The following is a 17,331-nucleotide window of genomic DNA, read 5'->3' as shown; positions in this document are numbered from 1 at the left end:
CTCGGGAGCCCTCTTCATGTGTAGGTATCGTTCACATCTGAAGCATGTGAAGATAGATTACTGTACTATCGTGTACCTAAAATCATTTTCTACGAATACGAACATGTCTACACTGAAGGCAGTGCAGCTCTTTTTCTCTTTTTTTTTTGGTCATGTATTGTAACGCGGGGCAATGCACACAATAACATGTAATGTTGTGTATCATCATAAAGGGCCAGGGCGATGATTGGATCTTGATGGACGTGGAGAACTGATAGGTGATGTGAGTGGTATTGTGATCTATGGTTGTATGTTTACTGATGAATGCATAAGGAGAGGTGAAGGGGTTGCCTTTTTTTTTATGTCGATCGGCAGGGAAGCGATTGGGAAACTTTTGACTTTGTTTTTCAACCGAATATATTGATTGAATAGGTCGCCGACAATTTTACGGGGCGTCACGTCGTTGCCTTTTTCATGTCGATCGCGAGCGAAGCGAGCGTTTTTTTTTTTTTTTTTTTTTTTACCGACAATATGTATTGAATCGGTTGCCAACACCTTTAGGGGCGCGTCACGTCCTTCTTTCTGTGCTGATCGCGAGCGAAGCGAGCGCGAAATTTTTGACTTTTTTTTTTTTTTTTTTACCCACAATATTTATTCAATCGGTCGCCAACACTTTTAGGGGTGCGTCACGTCCTCTTTTCTCTGCTGATCGCGAGCGAAGCGAGCGCGAAATTTTGACCTTTTTTTCTCTTTTTAATTCTTTTTTTTTTCTTTAAGAAAAAATATTGATTTCATAGGTCGCCAACATTTTTACGGGATGGAACATCGTTTATTTGTTTTTCCAACCGTCTTTCTGTCTTGAGCCCCCGCCAAGTTAACTTTATGGTGGACAAAAACTATGTGCGGTGGGTTACCGCGGGGTTCTCCCGTTTCCTCCCACTTTCTTCATTCCACCACCATTTCAATCATTTCTCATAATCAGCGCCTCTTTTAGCCTAAGCGGCATAACGTGGGACGTAAAACAAAGATTTCCTTTAGTTGCTTTCTGTCTTGATTACGAGCGCGAAATTTTTTACTTTTTTTTTCTTTCTTTTGATATTATTCATTTAATAGGACGGCAACACCTTTACGGGCCGCCGCGTCGTCGTTTACACTTCTTCAGCCCATATTCTTTCTGCTTGTTCGTTTTCCGGCATCTTGTTATCACCGCCCGCGGGAATGCCTATGTCTTTCATCGCTTTTTGAAGCAAATCTTTAATAAATATGCACTCTCACATTTCTACTAATATGCATACCACAGTGGATAGACTGTAACTAGGAAAGCAGAAGCCTGCATATCATATTATTTAACAGTTGAAAGTGAACTGCCATTTTAAGTTTGATTTTGATCAGATGAGTGCAGTTCAACTCGTCGACAATTGTGAAGATTCTCGAGGTTAGGGACCATCCATTTTGTGCTTTGTAATGAAAATGGCTGCAGCCAAACTTCTCTGATCTGAATGAAACTTGGCATGATGATACATCTTGACCTGCTCTACAAGTTTATTTAGTATTTTCCGTTGCGCAGGCTTTTGCTTCTCCAGGTTCTCCCATGGAACTGAGAAACGTATTCAGTCGAACTTCTGCGGTAAGTCAGTATATCATCCTGAGAAGTTTGATCGAGATAGCAGAGGTTCGACTATTCGTTTTTCAATTCCATGTGATATTACAACACGGTGAACTAAATTTATATAGAAACACTTTGATTTTGTTTTGTTTTTTGCTAGCATTAAACTGAGAAAATGTTATTGAATAGACAGAGAACACCACTCAAAGAAAAGTACATCATAAGAATATATATATGGTTGCTGTGGTTCTCGGTTTAATTTGCTAGTTAAGAAACTTGCTCTAAATAAGTACATCTTACAGGTGAAAAACTAAGCCAGGCGATAGAATTAAATATAAAGTTATACACTTTTATTTTACGTTTACTAGTGTTGGGTTACTACTGTAAAATAAGTCAGTATATATGAAAGATAACTGTATTAGGTACTATTTTCCACCGGCGGTGTATTCTTGCATAGTGTACTTAATGTTTACAAGCGGGGCGCTACTAGTATGGATGCATGACAAGTGCTATTGAAACTCGAAAACTAACTGGTTTCCACTACCCTTGCTTATACGTATACCCGCGTCGCCTTCGCTCCTGTTCACTTTGGACGCACATTCTTGCTATCGCTCAGGCCCCCAGCTTTCTCCTGTTTTGGCTCCCTTAAATAGTATTCGTGCTTTTTATTGGCCACCTGGCAAAGCACTTGTAATGATTTTACACCAGTAACTCTAAAATACATGTGTATTACTTTATTTAATTCTGTCGTCTGCAGAATTTTTTTTTTTTTTTCGTACAAATATGCCTTTTCATGCAGAACACTGAATTTTGCCTGTAAATTTTTGAGAATATGCTGTGACGAAACTTGAGCACCGTTCTTCTTTTCTTTCTTATCACGAGTCTTCTTTAGCCTAATGAGCACAATCATCACACGATAACGACTATTCTTTTCATTTAACTTGTAAACAAGTTGAACTAATAATAATAATTGATGTACAAAGGAGAAGTGTCCTACATATTTGAGGTAAAAAATAAAATAAATATACTTCTACTTCATCCGTGTTTACAAAGTTAAATGTTATCGATTTACAAAAAATGGTCACCTATCCACACACTGACCAGGCTCGACACTGCTTGACCATACATATTAAAACATCGGTCCCACTGAATACACAAGTAGTAAGCACATTCACATAAAAATAATTAGGATTACAGTATATAAAATGTGTTAATTAAAATAGCAAATGCCTTACCTTATCACAGGCGATCCAAAGCCACTGCACATCATCTGCTACGCACACTATATTCCTCCAATATTTCACTCACTTCCTATATCACGCAACAGAAAATATTAATAAAATTCACTTAGCAACATTTTCATTTTTAATCAACAATACGTATAACAATTAAGAATAAAATTAATTGTGAGCACATTGTTATAATTAGAATACTGTTTTTATTCGTTTACAAATATGGGATTAATATAGAGCTGGCAGCAACAATATATACAACTCATCCTGTATGTATCGTAAATCCTAACTTGAGAAGACATCTCTGACGCAAACAATGAGACAAGAAATCAAATACTATATCCGACACATTTGGGGTTTATTGAACTTCAATGTTGGAAGATACCACCTTGTCGGTAGTACAAATGTAATATCCTTACAACACGCGGAACTTTTGCCAGGCATATCTAGGAATTTGGGAAGATTAATTGATATCCTTAATGTGCAATGTATGATTATGACGCATTGTTATGTACACGCAGACGGAACCAGGACAATCTATAGATGACATTTGCACTGTGTTTGGACAATTTGTTCGCAGAAAGTAACCGTTTTTGTCTATGAATACTTGAGAACATGGAAGGTATGAGATATACATTTTATGCGCAAATATTATAATACAAATCATTGTTAGTTTGGTGGATGCGTGAAAGAAAGAAAAGGAGTAGATTTTTGCAGACGTCCGGATATAAAGCGAGAACTGAGAATACGCATCTATAACATCTATTTTCTTTGTGTTAATGATATCGATGAACTAAACGGGGAAACTAAAATACAACTGTTTGCAGTATAATTCGAAGTATAGTCAAGTGCAGAGGCGTACTCACGGGGTGTCCACCGGGTGCGGACTCCTCGCAAAAGTTCCTAAGTGAACATACATTTGCAGACTTTCTCATTAAATGTAGTTATTAACAGGGAAAATATTGATGTATCATCAATATAAATCTGATCTTACACTTCATCTGTACTCTGTCTGTATCATGTTTTTGTGAAAAAGTAAGTGGAATATTTATCGTGTTTTCGAATGCAGAATAATAGTATATAGACATAGTGGCTTGTAGTATTGGAACCTTGCGCCCCGAAGCTTGGATCCCTTAGAAGAAAAAAAAAATGCATGCGCGCCTGGTGAAATGGTTAACGAATTCAGTTCACTCGATGAATCGACAGATAGTAATACACATTTCGACAGATCGACAGCATTCGACAGATACAGACATATGAAAGTAGCACAAGAATTAGGCGAAAGTCCGTGCGTTTCCTCAATTCACGTAGGAAACAACAGAAAATATCAACTACCATAAAATAATCCGTATATATATTTAATTTATTTGGAATAAAATAAATATAGAAACAACCTGTTCATACATAACTACGGTAAGTGCGTTAATTGCTAACGTAAGAACAAATATGAAACAAGGCACAAAATAAAAAAGAAAAATAAAGTTAAAGGGAATAAATATTTAGGCTTGATTGTCATTCGTATTAAGAAGCTGGGTAATAAAATGTTAAAATCTACAGAAAATTATGAAATTAAATCAGGATTTGAAATAAAAGTCTATACATTGGAAGTAGGCCAGGGAGTTTGCAAGGCAGATGTGTGCGACACGCGTTACTTTATAGATTCCCTTCATTGAACTATAGTAAGCAGTACGAAGATGGTACTTTGCGTATAATCACAGGAAGGATTGAAGTTAATTACCATGGTAATATAATTATTTATTGATAAGTATTTCCATGTTAAATTATGAAAATTATAAGCACAAGGAGGGTGAAAAAGTAGTGTGACCGACTTAGCAATGACTGAAACATAAAATAGAAAAGCGAATAAAAACAAATGCCTTTTGAGTTATGTGGAATAAAGTTTCTTCTAGCCAGTAAGGAAGAATAGGATCTGGTGCATTCATTGAATACCTGAAAAAAATCGTTTATCAAAATAGAAGGAAACACACTTATCGTTGTGGCAACTACGAACTTCTGTTTACCTCAGCCCGCCTCAGCAAGTGCTTTCTATCCGGTCCGCGCTCCGTAACCAAACTCAACGCTGCCTGCCAGCGAAAATTTCATTCTTCAGTATCGTTGAGTTTATTGCAGAAAGCAATGGCAGATACGGCATCAGCACCTGCAGCCCCGGCACAGGCTTCTCCTAAGAAGTCTGCAAAGCCTAAGAAACCAAAAACAACACCTTCTCATCCAAGAACATCAGAAATGGTGAACAACGCCATCAAGAATTTGAAGGAAAGGGGAGGAAGTTCACTGCAAGCTATTAAGAAATACATCTCTCAGAACTACAAAGTGGATGCCGAGAAGCTTGCTCCATTTATCAAGAAATACTTGAGAAGTGCAGTTGCTTCTGGGTCTTTGGTTCAGACCAAGGGAAAAGGTGCATCTGGATCGTTTAAGCTTAGTGCTTCATCGCTGAAGGAGAAGCCTGAAGGTGGATCTTCAACCAAGGCGAAACGATCAGCATCAAAGGAGAAGAAGCCTGCGAAAAAGCCAGCAGCTAAACGTCCCAAGAAGACTGGTGAAAAGAAAAAGGCTGCTGCTCCCAAACCTAAGAAATCACCATCTAAAGTGAAGAAGGCAAAAACTCCCAAGAAGCCAAAGGCCCCGAAGCCAAAGAAGGCTACAGCAAAACCGAAAAGTGCTAAGAAGGCTGCACCAAAGAAGAAGTAAATGTGTCAGTAAATCATCTGACATTTTAAAACGGCTCTTTTTAGAGCCATCAAATACTTTGAGAAGAGTAAAATTGTGCTTTTCCTATCATTATCACATGTTCATTCATAGCAATGTATAGTATACACGCAAGGGACTTTGAGTTTTCTTTTTAACCGAAGCACTTCTTGATGTAAGTGCTTTATAACAGAGGGGAATTGAGGGTGGGGAAAGAAAGCTTTCACGGGTGTCAAGAATGGTGTACTCGAAAAAAAATGGGGAACACATTACGTAATGTCAATTTGTGATCACTTACTTTTTCCTTGTTCCTATCTTCAAGTAGCGAAACAGTACAGAAAACGCACTTAATGCATTTGTTAGAAAAACTTTTGCAGGCTGACTGGGTTCGATTCTCGGTGGGAGCTCAAATGTTTCGCATTGCACGTTAATAAGTAGGTCCACGTTTGAAACAGCCTTGCTGCTGAAAGGGACACTAAACTAAAATCAACTCTTTTCAAGGCTGGGGTGAAAGAAATGTTCGAACTTATTACAACTCGTGAAAGTGAAGTAGACTGTTTCAATTTAACGTCGTACTATTATGATTTTTATGATAAAGGAGACGGGTGATTACGCCTAATGAATGATGGAAATACTGGTGTAATGAGAAAGTGTTAGGAAAAGGGAACACGCTAATAACCACGGATACCGTCTTATAATTCGTAATATTGCTATAAAGAAAAATAGTAACACCAGCAGAAATGTAGGTGTACAATTGAACTGATGTTAAGTACAAACAGACACTTAAAGAAAGTTTAGTTTAACGTTTGCATTCAACAGCAGCGACCTCTGAGAAAATATTACTTTTGCTACCTTGGAAGAAGTACATATTTCGCCTGCGAGTTCTATGAGATTAATAACGTTGAGAAGGGCAAACAGTGGTTGAATCGAAGTTAACTTATGCAACATATGGCAAAATCGAATCCTTGACCACATAAAACGAAGATAATCAATCGGTAAACATAGGGGAAAACTAAAGAATATACTTGAAAGATAGGATGATATACGAAACGAGAGGAAAACGAAGGTAGATGTATTAACTATGCAACATACGGCGTGAGAATTTAAAAAAAAAAGATAACAAGTATGGACAAGATCCTTGTTAGGATAACAGCATCTCTAAGTAGTGTATTGGTCCTAAAAAGGACCGTTTTTGAACTCAGTGCCAGAACTTCAAACTTAAGCACGTTCCCCACGGATGCGGCGAGCAAGCTGAATGTCCTTAGGCATGATTGTGACTCTCTTTGCGTGAATAGCACACAAGTTGGTGTCTTCGAAAAGCCCTACAAGGTAAGCTTCACTTGCCTCCTGTAAAGCCATGACAGCTGAGCTTTGGAAGCGAAGATCTGTCTTGAAATCTTGTGCAATTTCTCGGACGAGTCGTTGGAAGGGCAGCTTGCGGATGAGCAATTCAGTGCTCTTCTGGTAACGACGAATTTCTCGGAGAGCCACAGTACCAGGCCTGTAACGATGGGGCTTTTTCACTCCACCGGTAGCTGGAGCACTCTTTCTTGCAGCTTTGGTGGCAAGCTGCTTTCGAGGAGCTTTGCCTCCAGTAGATTTCCTAGCTGTCTGCTTGGTACGTGCCATTGCAACTGTCACGACTTGTTTCAAATAATTGCGCGCTGAATGAAGTCAAGTTATATAAAGAGCAAAACCGTTAAATCAAGCTATTTCTCATTGGATAAAGTCAGTCGAAAAGGACAGTTCTCATTGGCTTAGACACGTTTTGTGTTTTTCCTCCGTGCTTTCCCTGCATGATCGAAGGAACAAAACCACGAGTCTTGGGCTGCTTGGGCTTGTATTTCTCGTGTGTGGTGAGCGAAGCAGTAACATATCGAAATGACAGGACGTGGAAAAGGAGGCAAGGGTCTTGGCAAAGGAGGTGCCAAGCGCCACCGTAAAGTTCTTCGTGACAACATCCAGGGTATCACCAAACCCGCTATTAGGCGTCTTGCTCGCCGTGGTGGTGTGAAGCGTATCTCTGGTCTCATTTATGAAGAGACCCGAGGAGTATTGAAAGTATTCCTGGAGAACGTAATCAGAGATGCTGTTACATACACAGAACACGCCAAGAGGAAGACAGTGACAGCTATGGATGTTGTGTATGCCTTGAAGAGGCAAGGAAGAACCCTGTACGGTTTCGGAGGTTAAGTTGGGGTTCCTCCTATTTTGGATATAAAATTGGCATAAACGGCTCTTTTCAGAGCCAACAAATTTATATAAAGGGAAAGATTTACTTTGTGCGATTTTCTGTTAGATTATAAGAATTCGTGTAACTACATTAAAGCCTTTTGATGCACACAAAATTACAGACGTAGAGAGATTAATTTGAGAAAATCATACGTTTTTTTTTACATTATGTACGTTCATGTATACGTATTCATATGTAGCAGTATTAATGCTGGAGAAGGGGTTCTGGTTGGAAATTGGCGATTTGTTGGAAGTAGCGAGCATGAGAGATGCGAAACGCAAGTCGGAATTTCTGTTCTGACAGTAGGATGTACGTATAGAGGCTTATACAACTTCTATACTGTGCTGTGAGGGGCGAATAATGCGTTAGAAACCTGAATCTTGTCCTTTATCTTGTTTACGTGGTCTTGGGTTCGATTTTTTTCTTTTGCGGTAGTGTCTATTGTGATTTACATGTAAATTAATGACACTTCGTAGCGGGTTAGTAAAATAAAGAGTAATACAAATATGAGATGTAGGTTAATGCATTGTATACTTCACATTATTTACTAAAGAAAGGCAGTAGTTACAAGAAACCTAGGCTCGCTCGTTGGGCACAGTAGCAAATGAGTTCTGAGATCAGAGAATAAGAGTAGTTGCGTATTACAAACCATATACATATAACACATATCACACAAATATGAATATCGACCTTGCAAAGAATAAATCGTACTTAAGTGTGCATTTAATGTCATTACTATGTTGCAAAAGAAATTTAGGAAAGTTTTTTGATCCGCTCTGTTCATGATGTCATTGGGGCATAGTAATGAACAATAATAAATGTCGAGAACATATTGAACAGAGTAATTTCAGCCAAGCCAACGCAAGAGAGAAACATGAGTGCTTTAAGAATGTTGGAAATTCCTTTGTCTAGCATGAAGTACATGAGAATATGTGGTATGAGGTTTTCTTCCATTGCTGAGAATCTGGGCTCGACTGTCCTGTCCTCTGGGTAATATGAGCCCGATGTACGCAAATATCAAAAAAATGTAGCTAGCGACAATACAAAAGGTAATGATCTTATAATTAATAATGTAGTGGGAACTAAGCACATCGCTGTTTGGAGTATTCTAAAGATAGTGTGACTTCCTATGGGCTTCAATTACGATCGACGACTACACATACTAATTAATCGAATAGCAGCGAGAATTTCGAATGACACTAAGCAACTATCTCAGACACTTTTGATGAGTCTGTATATCGAAAACAATTCATTTCAATCGTAAATCTCCTCTATAAAGGGGTTTGTGGCCCTCATAAGGGCCGATTTGTATGAGATATAGGTCTTACATTTATGCCTTCTTCTCAGTTTTCTTGGGCAGAAGTACAGCTTGAATGTTGGGCAAAACACCACCCTGAGCGATTGTAACTCCAGACAACAACTTGTTTAATTCCTCGTCGTTACGGATAGCTAACTGCAGATGACGTGGAATAATCCTAGTCTTCTTGTTGTCACGAGCAGCGTTGCCTGCCAACTCAAGAACTTCAGCTGCCAGGTATTCCATGACTGCAGCCAAATACACGGGAGCGCCAGCACCAACTCGTTCGGCATAGTTACCCTTTCGCAAAAGACGATGGATTCTGCCTACTGGGAATTGAAGGCCAGCCCTGCTGGAGCGGGACTTGCTCTTTCCCTTGACTTTTCCACCTTTGCCGCGACCAGACATTGTTCAATATTCTTTCGTAATAAGATGAGAGGAAAAATTGCGGCCTCCCATGAATCAAGTCAGTTTTGTTACTACTTCAAGCGTGCACCCGAGTGCATCAAATGAAAAGCAAGGCAGTTGGCGCGAATTGAAACACGTACTGTAATTTAAATGAAGTCGATAAATCGGTGGGTCTCAAAATAAAGTACCAAAACCTCAGGACTTTCCCCCTCTTCAGAAGGGAACCCCACCAGAATTTACACCCAAGAAGCATCCACAATCTTCCTATGCAGAGAAAGCAAGCTCTTCATTCAAGACTTCACAAACTACATCACCCCCGCCTACTGAAGACTCAGCTGTTAGTTGGCACGACCTATTACAATTATTTCAAGATCTCCAGTTACCAAAACTTCTACAAGCAGTGCAAAAAAGATTTAGTGATATTAAAACAGCTCCAGATGTTTTCACAAAGCTAATTATCTTTTGTGAAATTCTTGAGGAACTTCAAGACTGATGAAATAGCAATTAACATACAGGACCAAAACCCTTTTCAGAGCCACTGTACTGGCTAACTTCCATTGGCCCTTCACCAACAGCCAATCACAGGCAGCCCTCTCCTTAAATCAACCAATATCTTCCTTCACCAGCTTTTCCTTCACTTTAACAAAACTTCGGATCTTCAATCAAGACTTCAATGAGCCGGCGACGGTCTCCGGCCATTATCAGTTCTACGTTGTGCATCTACTCAATTCAAAATCTACTTCAAATGCGAGGCAGGGGACTTCCACTAGTCCCGGAACTCAACCACTCAATCAACCCGTCAATTATAACTTGGCAAACTTGGCGGACACATCTAATTTTGCTGAACGAGTGAGTCATCATGCCACCAAAAACTAGCGGAAAGGCTGCAAAGAAGGCTGGTAAAGCCCAAAAGAATATCTCCAAGGGAGATAAGAAGAAGAAGAGGAGGAGGAAGGAGAGCTATGCCATTTACATCTACAAAGTTTTGAAGCAAGTGCATCCTGACACTGGCATATCTAGCAAAGCTATGAGTATCATGAACAGCTTTGTTAATGACATCTTCGAGCGTATTGCTGCTGAAGCTTCTCGTTTGGCCCATTACAATAAGCGGTCAACTATCACCAGCCGGGAAATCCAAACAGCTGTGCGCCTTCTTTTGCCTGGTGAACTTGCCAAGCACGCTGTAAGTGAGGGTACGAAGGCTGTTACCAAGTACACAAGCTCTAAGTAAAAATCTTCTTCAAGATTTTTCATTTCAAACGGTCCTTGTCAGGACCAACACATTATTCGAAAGAGTTAAATCACGAAATTTGCTTCATTCTGTTATGTAGAAACACCTTGAAATCCAATTTCTATATGCTGTTAGTAAAAAAGTAAAGCACATAGCGGAGATGTGTCGTGCTTGTATACGAAAGGCATTTACTCGCCGGAGATCTACACTTAGTCATAATAATTTACTTTTAAAAAGTGGTAATACATTCCGTGTTAAGTATAGTAGTAGGTGCACACGGATCGGAAATCAGGTTATTTTAATGTGCCGTGCAAATAAACAGGCTGTTAGTGTAAGAAATAGTGGGTATAACGCTTAGAATATCGATTAATCGCTATGAAATAATGTTGATAAATTATCTCTTGAAAGTACTATAAAATTAATGTTTCTAGTATTTTCGTACTTGAAGGATAATGAAATTTGAAAAAGAGATGCCAACAGCACCTGGTGTTCCCAGGCGGTCACCCATCCAAGTACTGACCAGGCCCGATGCTGCTTGACTTCGGTGATCGGACGAGAACCGGTATATTCAGCATGGTATGGCCGTTGGCAACTACCTTTTCTTCAATGTCCTGTTAAGGAAGTATGTTTTAAGTAAGAATTGACATTATTAACTATAAAGGCAAGCATATTAACGTCGTTAACATTACTTGGAATATACTAATATTCGAATAAATATTTGAATGTTCGAATGATGAGTGATTCGGATGTTCATAGTGCCACTATGTCCTATCGAGTTTACTATCACGAACCACGTATGAAATTGTATATAAATAAATAAAAATAAATCCTTTATTAAGTATTGATTACAGGAAAAAGGCAAACTTACATTCTTTAATGTACACAATGAAATGTATGAAAGATATTTTTAAGATATGTTTCACTTACCCTTTATAACGCAAGGTAGTTTTCAGTGTAGCATCCTCTTCAGCTGCGAGATAACGTAAGGCAGATGATCATTCAGTCGTGAAGCACTAAAATGTAATATACATTTTAACTATTATCGATAAGAATTATTTACTGCAGGGATGCAAATAAAGTGAGGCAAATTAGTAAATAAAAACCGATACTGTAACTGATAATGTAATTACGTATCTGTATTAGTTGTATATACAGTAATCGCACGATTATCCGCGGAGTTGGATGTTGGCATAATCGCGCATAATCAGCAGTATGAGCAGAAAAGGGAAATGAAATGAAATCTTTAGATTTACGTCGCATACTTATACCGGTTACGCTAAAGGAGACGGTGATGATGAGTACTGAATGAAGAAAGTGGGAGGAAACGGGAGAAACCCGAGAAAACCCATGAGCACGGTCTTTATGCACGACAAAGTTCACACGGCACGAGCTGGGATTGAACCAGGGACCCCAAGCACCGGAGGCCAAAAAAGGGACAAAAAGTCTTTCGTGCAACTTTCGTTTTCGGTAAAAAGTTTACACATAATTTAGAAAGAGTAGTTTTCTGGTCTTTTTATTTCACAAGTTGGTTCATGTCTATATTTTTTACATGCATAAAAAATTTTTCAACTCCCTTGCTTAGTTCCTGTTAAAGACCTCTACCTCTGATTGTATTTTTTGCACATATTCTTATTGTTTTCAGACAACATTTCTAAGAGCGTAATTTATCGTCAGCAAGAAAAGAAAAGGAAAGCCTCGGATAGTGGAATGTGTACTGTATATATATATATATATATATATATATATATATATATATATATATATATATATATATATATATATATATATATACGTATTAGTATATAGTTTTATTTTATACGTCTCCTATTATTACACAATGTGCAGATATTGTGAAAGCGCAAGTAAATATGTATAACTCCCCGTTCTGCACTTAATAACTTGAAAGAAGTTCGGGGAAGGTAGTGTAACAGAAAGTGCAAACAGAAATGAGGGTTTACAGGCATTTAATATTATTCCGTAGTAGTATGATTTTTTGTAAATATATATATATATATATATATATATATATATATATATATATATATATATATATATATATATATATATATAAACATACATATTCAATGATATAGTAAGAGGTTAGCAGCACTGATAGAACTGCAGAAAGTACAAAACCGTTAATAAGAAAGAGAGAGAGATGGTGGCCGCTTTTGTGCTTTTCATTGGCTAATTCCGAATTGCGCGCGAATACGTACGAGATTTCTTTCTTTTTCCTCTTCGCAGCCCAGATGTTGCCAATTAGAAGTTTTTAGTACTACATTTGTATGAAAATGTTGCCTTTAAGAAATGTGGTTTGCATACGGAGAAAAGAGCAAAATGAATATTTATCTTAGTGGGCATGAAAAAAGACGAAACATTTTGCAAGATGGACACACGAACTTCCTTAATGCAGGCGTTCAGTACATTATTGTAAAGAAAAAAACACTAAAAAGAATTACTTCAATATCCCTAGCAACATTCAACAATTCATAGAGAAAAATCTTTATTTTGAGAACAATGGAAAACTATGTAATTGTAGATAACTACTAAATTTAATGATTAAGGAAAACGTTTAGGCCCGGCCCTTCAGAAAGAAAGTGCACAGAATTTTCTCTCATGGAAGCAATTGCAAAATCAACATTTTGTTTGCAGTTATAATTAGAGGATCTATATACAGGGTGTTCGAAAAAGAATGTATCCTCTTGAAAGAAAATATTCTCTGGGCCCCTAATCCTTTATATACCGAAAGGAAGTTTGTATAGCATTTTTTCTTACCTTCGTTAGAAGAATTGAAAGTGACTACTATCGTGACACGGGAGATATTTGATCGATAGTCGAATTACTCCCATGCTCGAATGAACACGTCTCTTGTAAGGAGAGGAAAGGCTTCTGTGATCCGCTATCGCAGCTGTGTCATATCTGCAGAGAATGTTAGGACACAAACGTGATCTTTGAGAGCCTCGTGAAAAGAAGTCGCATAGTATCATGTGTGGAGACATCGGGGCCATCTGAAGAACGCTTCATCATTAGGACCAAGGGCGAGTTACGAAACACTCTGGGATATATTTATTAACATAACTTCTCGTCATTCTGCAAGTGTGGTGGAGCTCCATCCTATTGGAAAAGGAAACCTCGGGAGCCCTCTTCATGTGTAGGTATCGTTCACATCTGAAGCATGTGAAGATAGATTACTGTACTATCGTGTACCTAAAATCATTTTCTACGAATACGAACATGTCTACACTGAAGGCAGTGCAGCTCTTTTTCTCTTTTTTTTTTGGTCATGTATTGTAACGCGGGGCAATGCACACAATAACATGTAATGTTGTGTATCATCATAAAGGGCCAGGGCGATGATTGGATCTTGATGGACGTGGAGAACTGATAGGTGATGTGAGTGGTATTGTGATCTATGGTTGTATGTTTACTGATGAATGCATAAGGAGAGGTGAAGGGGTTGCCTTTTTTTTTATGTCGATCGGCAGGGAAGCGATTGGGAAACTTTTGACTTTGTTTTTCAACCGAATATATTGATTGAATAGGTCGCCGACAATTTTACGGGGCGTCACGTCGTTGCCTTTTTCATGTCGATCGCGAGCGAAGCGAGCGTTTTTTTTTTTTTTTTTTTTTACCGACAATATGTATTGAATCGGTTGCCAACACCTTTAGGGGCGCGTCACGTCCTTCTTTCTGTGCTGATCGCGAGCGAAGCGAGCGCGAAATTTTTGACTTTTTTTTTTTTTTTTTTACCCACAATATTTATTCAATCGGTCGCCAACACTTTTAGGGGTGCGTCACGTCCTCTTTTCTCTGCTGATCGCGAGCGAAGCGAGCGCGAAATTTTGACCTTTTTTTCTCTTTTTAATTCTTTTTTTTTTCTTTAAGAAAAAATATTGATTTCATAGGTCGCCAACATTTTTACGGGATGGAACATCGTTTATTTGTTTTTCCAACCGTCTTTCTGTCTTGAGCCCCCGCCAAGTTAACTTTATGGTGGACAAAAACTATGTGCGGTGGGTTACCGCGGGGTTCTCCCGTTTCCTCCCACTTTCTTCATTCCACCACCATTTCAATCATTTCTCATAATCAGCGCCTCTTTTAGCCTAAGCGGCATAACGTGGGACGTAAAACAAAGATTTCCTTTAGTTGCTTTCTGTCTTGATTACGAGCGCGAAATTTTTTACTTTTTTTTTCTTTCTTTTGATATTATTCATTTAATAGGACGGCAACACCTTTACGGGCCGCCGCGTCGTCGTTTACACTTCTTCAGCCCATATTCTTTCTGCTTGTTCGTTTTCCGGCATCTTGTTATCACCGCCCGCGGGAATGCCTATGTCTTTCATCGCTTTTTGAAGCAAATCTTTAATAAATATGCACTCTCACATTTCTACTAATATGCATACCACAGTGGATAGACTGTAACTAGGAAAGCAGAAGCCTGCATATCATATTATTTAACAGTTGAAAGTGAACTGCCATTTTAAGTTTGATTTTGATCAGATGAGTGCAGTTCAACTCGTCGACAATTGTGAAGATTCTCGAGGTTAGGGACCATCCATTTTGTGCTTTGTAATGAAAATGGCTGCAGCCAAACTTCTCTGATCTGAATGAAACTTGGCATGATGATACATCTTGACCTGCTCTACAAGTTTATTTAGTATTTTCCGTTGCGCAGGCTTTTGCTTCTCCAGGTTCTCCCATGGAACTGAGAAACGTATTCAGTCGAACTTCTGCGGTAAGTCAGTATATCATCCTGAGAAGTTTGATCGAGATAGCAGAGGTTCGACTATTCGTTTTTCAATTCCATGTGATATTACAACACGGTGAACTAAATTTATATAGAAACACTTTGATTTTGTTTTGTTTTTTGCTAGCATTAAACTGAGAAAATGTTATTGAATAGACAGAGAACACCACTCAAAGAAAAGTACATCATAAGAATATATATATGGTTGCTGTGGTTCTCGGTTTAATTTGCTAGTTAAGAAACTTGCTCTAAATAAGTACATCTTACAGGTGAAAAACTAAGCCAGGCGATAGAATTAAATATAAAGTTATACACTTTTATTTTACGTTTACTAGTGTTGGGTTACTACTGTAAAATAAGTCAGTATATATGAAAGATAACTGTATTAGGTACTATTTTCCACCGGCGGTGTATTCTTGCATAGTGTACTTAATGTTTACAAGCGGGGCGCTACTAGTATGGATGCATGACAAGTGCTATTGAAACTCGAAAACTAACTGGTTTCCACTACCCTTGCTTATACGTATACCCGCGTCGCCTTCGCTCCTGTTCACTTTGGACGCACATTCTTGCTATCGCTCAGGCCCCCAGCTTTCTCCTGTTTTGGCTCCCTTAAATAGTATTCGTGCTTTTTATTGGCCACCTGGCAAAGCACTTGTAATGATTTTACACCAGTAACTCTAAAATACATGTGTATTACTTTATTTAATTCTGTCGTCTGCAGAATTTTTTTTTTTTTTCGTACAAATATGCCTTTTCATGCAGAACACTGAATTTTGCCTGTAAATTTTTGAGAATATGCTGTGACGAAACTTGAGCACCGTTCTTCTTTTCTTTCTTATCACGAGTCTTCTTTAGCCTAATGAGCACAATCATCACACGATAACGACTATTCTTTTCATTTAACTTGTAAACAAGTTGAACTAATAATAATAATTGATGTACAAAGGAGAAGTGTCCTACATATTTGAGGTAAAAAATAAAATAAATATACTTCTACTTCATCCGTGTTTACAAAGTTAAATGTTATCGATTTACAAAAAATGGTCACCTATCCACACACTGACCAGGCTCGACACTGCTTGACCATACATATTAAAACATCGGTCCCACTGAATACACAAGTAGTAAGCACATTCACATAAAAATAATTAGGATTACAGTATATAAAATGTGTTAATTAAAATAGCAAATGCCTTACCTTATCACAGGCGATCCAAAGCCACTGCACATCATCTGCTACGCACACTATATTCCTCCAATATTTCACTCACTTCCTATATCACGCAACAGAAAATATTAATAAAATTCACTTAGCAACATTTTCATTTTTAATCAACAATACGTATAACAATTAAGAATAAAATTAATTGTGAGCACATTGTTATAATTAGAATACTGTTTTTATTCGTTTACAAATATGGGATTAATATAGAGCTGGCAGCAACAATATATACAACTCATCCTGTATGTATCGTAAATCCTAACTTGAGAAGACATCTCTGACGCAAACAATGAGACAAGAAATCAAATACTATATCCGACACATTTGGGGTTTATTGAACTTCAATGTTGGAAGATACCACCTTGTCGGTAGTACAAATGTAATATCCTTACAACACGCGGAACTTTTGCCAGGCATATCTAGGAATTTGGGAAGATTAATTGATATCCTTAATGTGCAATGTATGATTATGACGCATTGTTATGTACACGCAGACGGAACCAGGACAATCTATAGATGACATTTGCACTGTGTTTGGACAATTTGTTCGCAGAAAGTAACCGTTTTTGTCTATGAATACTTGAGAACATGGAAGGTATGAGATATACATTTTATGCGCAAATATTATAATACAAATCATTGTTAGTTTGGTGGATGCGTGAAA

At 38.1% G+C, this 17,331-nt stretch overlaps 1 non-coding gene across 1 annotated transcript; it reads right to left on the bottom strand.

The window, feature by feature from the left end:
* Positions 1-11,166: 11,166 nt before the first annotated feature.
* LOC145677933 (5S ribosomal RNA) lies at positions 11,167-11,285 on the bottom strand. Its single transcript, XR_014130100.1, has one exon. It is a non-coding gene; the product is annotated as a 5S ribosomal RNA (ribosomal RNA).
* Positions 11,286-17,331: the final 6,046 nt, after the last annotated feature.

The sequence above is a fragment of the Thermobia domestica genome, unplaced genomic scaffold, assembly GCF_964235325.1.
Source record: "Thermobia domestica unplaced genomic scaffold, izTheDome1.hap1.1 HAP1_SCAFFOLD_1639, whole genome shotgun sequence".
Classification (NCBI taxonomy): domain Eukaryota; kingdom Metazoa; phylum Arthropoda; class Insecta; order Zygentoma; family Lepismatidae; genus Thermobia; species Thermobia domestica.
This window is presented reverse-complemented; position numbering and strand designations above follow the sequence as displayed.